Source organism: Cavia porcellus, unplaced genomic scaffold (genome assembly GCF_034190915.1).
Source record: "Cavia porcellus strain 051 isolate PalLab524CR breed Dunkin Hartley unplaced genomic scaffold, mCavPor4.1 scaffold_57, whole genome shotgun sequence".
Taxonomy (NCBI): Eukaryota; Metazoa; Chordata; class Mammalia; order Rodentia; family Caviidae; genus Cavia; species Cavia porcellus.
This window is the reverse complement of record NW_026947540.1, coordinates 1,158,089-1,165,707: the sequence shown is the minus strand read 5'-3', so window position 1 is coordinate 1,165,707 and position 7,619 is coordinate 1,158,089.

Below are 7,619 nucleotides of genomic sequence, written 5' to 3'. Positions count from 1 at the left end.
TAGGATGGAGAAATGCCCCGCGGGGTGGTCAGCATGGGGAGGTCAGGGAACATGCAGTGGCAATGTAGGATAGGTTTCTGAAAAACATCGCGTGGTGGTGCGCATTGTATGGGTGTGTGTTACATTACATTCACTAGTAGGAGTGAGAAAAACATCACGGGGTGGTGTGAATCGGAGGGTCTGAATTAGGATAGGCAGTGAGTGCCAATGTAGGATGGATAAAAGCACCGCAGGGTGGTCAGAATTGGGGAAGTCAGGGAACATGCAGTGGCAATGTAGGATAGTTTTCTGAAAAATATCACGTGGTGGTGCGCATTGTATGGGTGTGTGTTACATTACATTCACTAGTAGGAGTGAGAAAAACATCACGGGGTGGTGTGAATCGGAGGGTCTGAATTAGGAGAGGCAGTGAGTGGCAATGTAGGATGGAGAAAAGCACCGCGTGGTGGTCAGGATGGGGAGGTCTGGGAACATGCAGTGGCAATGTAGGATAGGTTTCTGAAAAACATCGCGGGGTGGTGCACATTGTATTGGTGTGTGTTACATTACATTCACTAGTAGGCGGGAGAAAAACATCACAGGGTGGTGTGAATCGGAGGGTCTGAATTAGGATATGCAGTGAGTGGCAATGTAGGATGGAGAAAAGCACGGCGGGGTGGTCAGCATGGGGAGGTCAGGGAACATGCAGTGGCAATGTAGGATAGTTTTCTGAAAAACGTCACGGGGTGTTGCGCATTGTGTGGGTTTGTGTTACATTACATTAACTAGTAGGAGTGAGAAAAACATCACGGGGTGGTGCGGATTGTATGGTTGTGTGTTACTTTACACTCACTAGTAGGAGTGAGAAAAACATCACGGGGTGGGGCACATTGTATGGGTTTGTGTTACATTACATTCACTAGTAGGAGTGAGAAAAACATCACGGGGTGGTGTGAATCAGAGGGTCTGAATTAGGATAGGCAGTGAGTGGCAATGTAGGATGGAGAAAAGCACCGCGGGTTGGTCAGTATGGCTAGGTCAGGGAACATGCAGTGGCAATGTAGGATAGGTTTCTGAAAAACATCGCGGGGTGGTGCACATTGTATGGGTGTGTGTTACATTACATTCACTAGTAGGATTGAGAAAAACATCACGGGGTGGTGTGAATCGGAAGGTCTGAATTAGGATAGGCAGTGAGTGGCAATGTAGGATGGAGAAAAGCACCGCGGGGTGCTCAGCATGGGGTGGTCAGGGAACATGCAGTGGCAAAGTAGGATAGGTTTCCGAAAAACATCGCGGGGTGGTTCGCATTGTATGGGTGTGTGTTACATTACATTCACTAGTAGGAGTGATAAAAACATCACGGGGTGGTGCGCATTGTATGGGTGTGTGTTACATTACATTCACTAGTAGGAGTGAGAAAATCATCACGGGGTGGTGTGCATTGTATGGGTGTGTGTTACGTTACATTCACTAGTATGAGTGAGAAAAACATCCCGGGGGGTGTGAATCAGAGGGTCTGAATTAGGATAGGCAGTGAGTGGCAATGTAGGATGGAGAAAAGCACCGCGGGGTGCTCAGCATGGGGTGGTCAGGGAACATGCAGTGGCAAAGTAGGATAGGTTTCTGAAAAACATCGCGGGGTGGTGCGCATTGTATGGGTGTGTGTTACATTATATTCACTACTAGGAGTGAGAAAAACATCACGGGGTGGAGCGCATTTTATGGGTTTGTGTTACATGACATTCTCTAGTAGGAGTGAGAAAAACATCACGGGGTGGTGTGAATCAGAGTGTCTGAATTAGGATAGGCAGTGAGTGGCAATGTAGGATGGAGAAAAGCACCACGTGGTGGTCAGCATGCGGAGGTCAGGGAACATGCAGTGGCAATGTAGGATAGGTTTCTGAAAAACATTGCGGGGTGGTGCGCATTGCATGGGTGTGTGTTACCTTACATTCACTAGTAGGAGTGAGAAAAACATAACGGGGTAGTGCGCATTGTATGGGTGTGTGTTACATTACATTCACTAGTAGGAGTGAGAAAAACATCGCGGGGTGGTACGCATTGTATGGGTGTGTGTTACATTACATTCACTATTAGGAGTGAGAAAAACATCACGGGGTGGTGTGAATCGGAGGTTCTGAATTAGGAGAGGCAGTGAGTGGCAATATAGGATGGAGAAGAGCACCGCGGGGTGGTCATCATGGGGAGGTCAGGGAACATGCAGTGGCAATGTAGGATAGGTTTCTGAAAAACATCGCGGGGTGGTGCGCATTGTATGCGTGTGTGTTACATTACATTCTCTAGTAGGAGTGAGAAAAACATCGCAGGGTGGTGCGCATTGTATGTGTGTGTGTTACATTACATTCACTAGTAGGAGTGAGAAAAACATAACGGGGTGGTGCGCATTGTATGGGTGTGTGTTACATTATATTCACTAGTAGGAGTGAGAAAAACATCACGGGGTGGAGCCCATTTTATGGGTGTGTGTTACATGGCATTCACTAGTATGAGTTAGAAAAACATCACTGGGTGGTGTGAATCAGAGGGTCTGAATTAGGAATGGCAGTGAGTGACAATGTAGGATGGAGAAAAGCACCGCGGGCTCATCAGCAATGGGAGGTCAGGGAACATGCAGTGGCAATGTAGGATAGGTTTCTGAAAAATATTGCGGGGTGGTGCGCATTGTATGGGTGTGTGTTATATTACATTCACTAGTAGGAGTGAGAATAACATCACGTGGTGGTGTGAATCGGAGGGTTTGAATTAGGATAGGCAGTGAGTGGCAATGTAGGATGGATAAAAGCACCGCGGGGTGGTCACCTTTGGGGAAGTCAGGGAACATGCAGTGGCAATGTAGGATAGTTTTCTGAAAAATATCACGTGATGGTGCGCATTGTATGGGTGTGGGTTACATTACATTCACTAGTAGGAGTGAGAAAAACATCACGGGGTGGTGTGAATCGGAGGGTCTGAATTAGGATAGGCAGTGAGTGGCAATGTAGGATGGAGAAAAGCACCGCGTGGTGGTCAGCATGGGGAGGTCTGGGAACATGCAGTGGCAATGTAGGATAGGTTTTTGAAAATCATCGCGGGGTGGTGCGCATTGTATGGTGTGTGTTACATTACATTCACTAGTAGGAGTGAGAAAAACATCACGGGGTGGTGTGAATCGGAGGGTCTGAATTAGGATAGGCAGTGAGTGGCAATGTAGGATGCAGAAAATCACCGCAGGGTGGTCAGCATGGGGAAGTCAGGGAACATGCAGTGGCAATGTAGGATAGGATTCTGAAAAACATCGCGGGGTGGTGCGCATTGTATGGGTATGTGTTACATTACATTCACTAGTAGGAGTGAGAAAAACATCACGGGGTGGGGTGAATCCGAGTGTCTGAATTAGGAGAGGCAGTGAGTGGCAATGTAGGATGGAGAAAAGCACCACGGGGTGGTCAGCATGGGGAGGTCAGGGAACATGCTGTGGCAATGTAGGATAGGTTTCTGAAAAACATCGCGGGGTGGTGCACATTTTACGGGTGAGTGTTACATTACATTCACTAGTAGGGGGGAGAAAAACATCACGGGGTGGTGTGAATCGGAGGGTCTGAATTAGGATATGCAGTGAGTGGCAATGTAGGATGGAGAAAAGCACCGCGGGGTGGTCAGCATGGGGAGCTCAGGGAACATGCAGTGGCAATGTAGGATAGGTTTCTGAAAAACATCGCGGAGTGGTGCGCATTGTATGGGTGTGTGTTACATTACATTAACTAGTAGGAGTGAGAAAAACATCACGGGGTGGTGCGGATTGTCTGGTTGTGTGTTAAATTACATTCACTAGTAGGACTGAGAAAAACATCACGGGGTGGGGCGCATTGTATAGGTGTGTGTCACATTACATTCACTAGTAGGAGTGAGAAAAACATCACGGGGTGGTGTGAATCAGAGTTTCTGAATTAGGATAGGCAGTGAGTGGCAATGTAGGATGGAGAAAAGCACCGCAGGGTGGTCAGTATGGGGAGGTCAGGGAACATGCAGTGGCAATGTAGGATAGGTTTCTGAAAAACATCGTGGGGTGTTGCACATTGTATGGGTGTGTGTTACATAACATTCACTAGTAGGATTGAGAAAAACATCACGGGGTGGTGTGAATCGGAAGGTCTGAATTAGGATAGGCAGTGAGTGGCAATGTAGGATGGAGAAAAGCACCGCGGGGTGGTCAGCATGGGGTGGTCAGGGAACATGCAGTGGCAATGTAGGATAGTTTTCTGAAAAACATCGCGGGGTGGTGCGCATTGTATGGGTGTGTGTTACATTACATTCACTAGTAGGAGTGAGAAAAACATCACGGGGTGGTGCGCATTGTATGGGTGTGTGTTACATTACATTCACTAGTAGGAGTGAGAAAAACATCACGGGGTGGTGTGAATCAGAGTTTCTGAATTAGGATAGGCAGTGAGTGGCAATGTAGGATGGAGAAAAGCACCACGTGGTGGTCAGCATGGGGAGGTCAGGGAACATGCAGTGGCAATGTAGGATAGGTTTCTGAAAAACATCGCGGGGTGGTGCGCATTGTATGGGTGTGTGTTACCTTACATTCACTAGTAGGAGTTAGAAAAACATCACGGGGTGGTGCGCATTGTATGGGTGTGTGTTACATTACATTCACTAGTAGGAGTGAGAAAAATATCACGGGGTGGTGCGCATTGTATGGGTGTGTGTTACATTACATTCACTAGTAGGAGTGAGAAAAACATCATGGAGTGGTGTGAATCGGATGGTCTGAATTAGGATAGGCAGTGAGTGGCAATGTAGGATGGAGAAAAGCACCGCGGGGTGGTCAGCATGGGGAGTTCAGGGAACATGCAGTGGCAAAGTAGGATAGGTTTCTGATAAACATCGCGGGGTAGTGCGCATTGTATGGGTGTGTGTTACATTACATTCACTAGTAGGAGTGAGAAAAACATCACGGGGTGGTTCGCATTTTATGGGTGTGTGTTACATTACATTCATTAGTAGGAGTGAGAAAAACATCACGGGGTGGTGTGAATCGGAGCATCTGAATTAGGATACGCAGCGAGTGGCAATGTAGGATGGAGAAAAGCACCACGGTGTGGTCAGCATGGGGAGGTCAGGGAACATGCAGTGGCAATATAGGATAGGTTTCTGAAAAACATCGCGGGGTGGTGCACATTGTATGGGTGTGTGTTACATTACATTCACTAGTAGGAGTGAGAAAAACATCGCGGAGTGGTGTGAATCGGAGTGTCTGAATTAGGATAGGCAGTGAGTGGCAATGTAGGATGGAGAAAAGCACTGCGGTGTGGTCACCATGGGGAGGTCAGGGAACATGCAGTGGCAATGTAGGACAGGTTTCTGAAAAACATCGCGGGGTGGTGTACATTGTATGGGTGTGTGTTACATTACATTCACTAGTAGGAGTGAGAAAAACATCACGTGGTGGTGCACATTGTATGGGTGTGTGTTACATTACATTCACTAGCAGGAGTGAGAAAAACATCACGGGGTGGTGCGCATTGTATGGGTGTGTGTTACATTACATTCACTAGTAGGAGTGAGAAAAATATCACGGGTTGGTGCACATTGTATGGGTGTGTGTTACATTACATTCACTAGTAGGAGTGAGGAAAACATCATGGAGTGGTGTGAATCGGAGGGTCTGAATTAGGATAGGCAGTGAGTGGCAATGTAGGATGGAGAAAAGCACCGCGGTGTGGTCAGCAAGGGGAGTTCAGGGAACATGCAATGGCAAAGTAGGATCGGTTTCTGATAAACATCGCGGGGTGGTGCGCATTGTATGGGTGTGTGTTACATTACATTCACTAGTAGGAGTGAGAAAAACATCACGGGGTGGTTCGCATTGTATGGGTGTGTGTTACATTACATTCATTAGTAGGAGTGAGAAAAACATCACGGGGTGGTGTGAATCGGAGGGTCTGAATTAGGATAGGTAGTGAGTGGCAATGTAGGATAGAGAAAAGCATTGCAGGGTGGTCAGCATGGGGAGGTGAGGGAACATGCAGAGGCAATGTAGGATAGGTTTCTGAAAAACATCGCCGAGTGGTGTACATTGTATGGGTGTGTGTTACATTATATTCACTAGTAGGAGTGAGAAAAACATCACGTGGTGGTGCGCACTGCATGGGTGTGTGTTACATTACATTCACTAGTAGGAGTGAGAAAAACATCACGGGGTGCTGAGCATTGTGTGGGTGTGTGTTAAATTACATTCACTGTTAGGAGTGAGAAAAACATCACGGGGTGGTGTGTATCAGAGGGTCTGAATTAGGATAGGCAGTGAGTGGCAATGTATGATGGAGAAAAGCATCGCGGGGTGGTCAGCATTGGGAGGTCAGGGAACATGCAGTGGCAATGCAGGATAGAATTCTGAAAAACATCGCGGGGTGGTGCGCATTGTATGGGTGTGTGTTACATTACATTCATAGTAGGAGTGAGAAAAAGATCACGGGGTGGTGTGAATCGGAGGGTCTGAATTAGGATAGGCAGTGAGTGGCAATGTAGGATGGAGAAAAGCACCGCGGGGTGGTCAGCATGGGGAAGTCAGGGAACATGCAGTGGCAATGTAGGATAGGTTTCTGAAAAACATCGCTGGGTGGTGCGCATTGTATGGGTGTGTGTTACATTACATTCACTAGTAGGAGTGAGAAAAACATCACGGGGTGGTGCGCATTGTATGGGTGTGTGTTACATTACATTCACTAGTAGGAGTGAGAAAAACATCACGGGGTGGTGTGAATCAGAGGGTCTGAATTAGGATAGGCAGTGAGTGGCAATGTAGGATGTAGAAAAGCACCGCGGGGAGGTCAGCATGGGGAGGTCAGGGAACATGCAGTGGCAATGTAGGATAGGTTTCTGAAAAACATCGCGGGGTGGTGCGCATTGTATGGGTGTGTGTTACATTACATTCACTAGTAGGAGTGAGAAAAACATCAAGGGGTGGTGCGCATTGTATGGGTGTGTGTTACATTACATTCATTAGTAGGAGTGAGAAAAACATCACGGGGTGGTGTGAATCGGGGGTCTGAATTAGGACAGGCAGTGAGTGGCAATGTAGGATGGAGAAAAGCACCGCGGGGTGGTCAGCATGGGGAGGTCAGGGAACATGCAGTGGCAATGTAGGATAGGTTTCTGAAAAACATCGCGGGGTGGTGCGCATTGTATGGGTGTGTGTTACATTACATTCACTAGTAGGAGTGAGAAAAACATCACGGGGTGGTGTGATTCGGAGGGTCTGAATCAGAATAGGCAGTGACAGGCAATGTTGGATGGAGAAAAGCACCGCGGGGTGGTCAGCATGGGGAGGTCAGGGAACATGCAGTGGCAATGTAGGATAGGTTTCTGAAAAACATCGCGGGGTGGTGCGCATTGTATGGGTGTTTGTTACATTACATTCACTAGTAGGAGTGAGAAAAACATCACGGGGTGGTGCAGATTGTATGCGTGTGTGTTACATTACATTCACTAGTAGGAGTGAGAAAACATCACGGGGTGGTGCGCATTGTATCGGTGTGTTTTACATTACATTCACTAGTATGAGTGAGAAAAACATCATGGGGTGGTGTGAATCGGAGGGTCTGAAATAGGATAGGCAGTGAGTGCCAATG